Genomic DNA, 4,166 nt, shown 5'->3' with positions numbered 1-4,166 from the left:
CAAGTGGAAAGAAAAGCGCAAGATCGAATTGAGTGGCGAAGGATGGTGGAGAGGTTCACGGCTGCTCAAACATGAGCATACCGTTATTGATGATATCAAAAATCAATAACGGTATGCTCATGCTTGAGCAGCCGTGGACCTCTCCACCATCCTTCGCCACTAAACTCGATCTTACGCTTTTCTTTCCACTTATACCATCGACAGCCCGCAAATATCTTTGATATTGTCGCTCAGTCCTGTCTTTGGTTTGCCTCTTCCTCTGCTTCCCATCACCATCCCTGTCAGCAAGTTTTTCTCAATACTTTTACTTCTCATTACATGACCAATAAACTTTAATTTCCTCTTGTTCAAGATGATTGATGATATATACATATATATATATAATTATTATTATTATTATTTTTTAAAATTTTCTTTATTTTTTTTATTTTATTTATTTATTTTTGCGCACGCGATGCAGGCGTTTGCGAGGGACGCCCGTTGGCTCTGACGTCCAGCCGGTCAGCGCCTCCGACGCCGTGCGGCGCAGAGGGAGGCGTCAGCGTGCTGTCTTCGGCGCTGATCGCGCGTCGTCAGCGCCAGCAGGAGGCGACGCGGCCGCTCAGTCCCAGCGCGCGTCCATGGCCCTGCACTCCGACTCGCGCGCCCTCCTGCAGCGGCCGATGATGCTGTTGATGTCGTCGACGAAGGCCTTGGCGCGGCAGGCGCGGCCGAACACGCGGATCTTGGGGTCGCCCTTCTTGTTGCGCGCCTTGACGTCGTGCTTCACCGTCAGGTCGAACAGCCTCGAGCCGCCGTGGCCGATCACCACGCCCTTGAACTCCTCCTGCACCTCCACCACCAGCCACTCCGTCGGGTGGGTGCACGCGTCGCCGCACGCCTCGGGCCTCTGCTGGGCGGGCTGCTGCCTCCGCTTCTGCTCGGGCCTCTGCGTCTGCTTCTGCTCAGGCCTCTGCGCGGGCCTCTGCGTCTGCTTCTGCTCAGGCCTCTGTGTCTGCTTCTGCTCCGGCCTCTGTTCGGGCCTCTGTGTCTGCTTCTGCTCCGGCCTCTGTGTCTGCTTCTGCTCGGGCCTCTGTGTCTGCTTCTGCTCCGGCCTCTGTGTCTGCTTCTGCTCCGGCCTCTGTGTCTGCTTCTGCTCGGGCCTCTGCTCGGGCCTCTGTGTCTGCTTCTGAGCCTGCTTCTGCTCGTGCCTCTGCGCGGGCCTCTGCTGGACGGGCTGCTGCCTCCACGTCTGCTCGTGCCTCTGCGTCTGCTTCTGCTCCTCTTGGGAACGGAGCATCTCGGCGAAGGACAGCGTCCTGCCGGGCGGGGTCGCCTTGGGGGGCGGGGTCACCCTGGGGGGCGGGGCCAGCTTGGGCTCCACGGGGGCCACGGCCTCCTCCTCCTCCGGCCACTCGTTCCACTCGTTCTCGTCGATGAGGTCGACCCACAGGTCGCTTGCTCCGGGGAATGCCGACATGTTGCGGTTGCTGGCGCCCTCGCTGCGGCGGCCGCGGGTCCTTTCGGCGTAAAGAGGCTGGCCGGAATTCTCGGCGTGTGCGTGTGTGTGTTTTGCGTGTGCATATGTGTATGTGCCTGCGTGCGAGCTTGTGTGTGTGTGTGTGTGTGTGTGTGTGTGTGTGTGTGTGTGTGTGTGTGTGTGTGTGTGTGTGTGTGGTGTTGGTGTTGGTGGTGGTGTGTGTGTTGTGTGTGTGGGGTGTGTATGTTGTGTGTGTGTGTGTGTGTTGTGTGTGTGTGTGTGTGTGTGTGTGTGTGTGTGTGTGTGTGTGTGTGTGGGGTGTGTTGTGTGTGTGTTGTTGGTGTGTGTGTGTGTCTGGTGTGTGTGTGTGTGTGTGGTGTGTGTGGGTGTTGTGTGTTGTGTGTGGTGTGTGGTGGTGTGTTTGTGTGTGTGTGAGTGGCGTGCGTGCGTGCGTGCGTGGTGTGTGGTGTGTGTGTGTGTGTGTGTGTGTGTGTGTGGTGTTGTGGGGTGTGTGTGGTGTGTTGTGTGTGTGTGTGTGTGTCTATATATATATATATATATATATATATAATATATATATATATATATATATATATATATATATACATATACACACACATGCCCATCCGTGCTGCATTCATACACACACGCGCACTTCACGAAGCATTTGTTTAACGTAGATCCGATAGTGATACCCGACTGCTGCTTTGTAGTTCAGTCCGCGCACGGTCAAAGGCTACGAGAGTTCATCCTGTACAAGGCAATCTACTGTCTTGACATTTTTTTTTTTTTCAAGTGCCTTGTCCTACAAGGACGTTGGCGATCATGGATTTCCATGATTTTCTTGGCAATTTAGAGCGGTGGTTTGCCGTTGCCTTCCGCCCGGTGTTTTTGGAGAGTCACCATCTCTATTTACCCGGTTCTGGGACCGGCACTGACTTGGGCTGGCTTGCCCACCTAGTGGCTAGGTAGGCAATCGAGGTGAAGTTCCTTGCCCAAGGGAATAATGTGCCGGCCGGCGACTCGAACCCTCAAACTCAGATTGCCGTCGTGGCAGTCTTGAGTCCGATGCTCATCTATGAGATGAAAAAAGCTTCGGGAGTCAACCCTGGGGAAAAATCCGGAGCCGGATTCCCGAAGGCAGTTCGTTGCCGCTTGCGACCTCGTTCTGGCAACTCCTGCGACGCCGCTGGTGCCAAACCGTATCGGTCTTTGCCGTTCCTTTGGCTCCATCAGCTGCGTGGAGGGAGGGAGCCTGCTGCTTGGGCAACAGCTTGCTCCTCACGCTCTTTCGCCTAGGCACTGACTACCTTTTTTCTGTGAAGGTGAGCTGTCTGACATCACTGGAGAGGACACCCCAGCGACACTGCACAGCCTCGGACAGCACGGAGAGTGGCAGTTGCCAGTTATAAGCTATGGTGCTCAACTGGCGTAAAAAAGTAGCAGAACAGTCAGGAATTCCAAAGTCGACATCGACTGATGGTGGCCGCCAATACTGACGATGGTACGAGTGGAAAGAAAAGCGCAAGATCGAGTTGAGTGGCGAAGGATGGTGGAGAGGTCCACGGCGGCTCAAACATGAAGCTACCGTTAAAAAAAAAATCATCATCAATAACGGTATGCTCATGTTTGAGTAGCCGTGGACCTCTCCACCATCCTTCGCCACTAAACTCGATCTTGCGCTTTTCTTTCCACTTGTACCATCGACAGCCCGCAGACATCTTTGATGTTGTCGCTCAGTCTTGTCTTCGGTTTGCCTCTTCCTCTGTTTCCTATCACCATCCCTGTCAGCAAGTTTTTCTCAATACTTTCACTTCTCATCACATGACCAATAAACTTTAGTTTCCTTTTTGTTCAAGATGTCCAACAGCTGGTCTTTACAATTGATTTTTCTCAGGACTTCATCATTCGTTTTCTTTTCTGTCCAGTTTATATATATATATATATATATATATATATATATATATATATATATATATATATATAAAAACACACACACACACACACACACATATATCCTGCCACGATGGTCTATTGGATTGAGCACTGGACTCGTGGTCTGAGTTCAATTCCACGCCGCGGCAGTTGTAAAAAATGCCTGCGCTCCGACTGTTGGCTCGAGCCTGTTCTCACGGCGAGAAAACGACATGTCGCTTGAGAAATCAAACGTAGGTGTCGTAGGGGAAGTCAGCGCCGTGGCAAAAAGTGGTACCGCGCTGATACGCGGTTGATTAAGCATCCAATCAGACAAAGCCAGATAACCTCTCAATAATTAACTGAAAGAGGCCTAGATCCTGCAGTGGAAGAAATGACTGTTGAACAAACAAACACACACACACACACAGATTATATATATATTATATATATATATATATATATATATATATATATATTATATATATATATATATATATATATATATATATATCGGGTTCGATAGGACCTCAGGGTGAGTCGCATGGGACCGGCGGAGGTCACTTTCGTCCACCCTGCTCGTATGATTCACGACGCGTGATTTCATTCGAGTTGTGTTTTAACCTTTGTGTGACATTCGTGTTTTTTTTTTCTTCTTCGAACTCAGTAAATGTGTGTGCAACTGATGCATGGTTTATTTTATCCACTGTATAATAATAATAATGATAATTAATAATGATAACAGTAATAACAATGATGATAATAATAATAATAGTAATGATATTAATGATAA

Source organism: Penaeus monodon, chromosome 2, assembly GCF_015228065.2.
Source record: "Penaeus monodon isolate SGIC_2016 chromosome 2, NSTDA_Pmon_1, whole genome shotgun sequence".
NCBI lineage: Eukaryota > Metazoa > Arthropoda > Malacostraca > Decapoda > Penaeidae > Penaeus > Penaeus monodon.
This window is presented reverse-complemented; position numbering follows the sequence as displayed.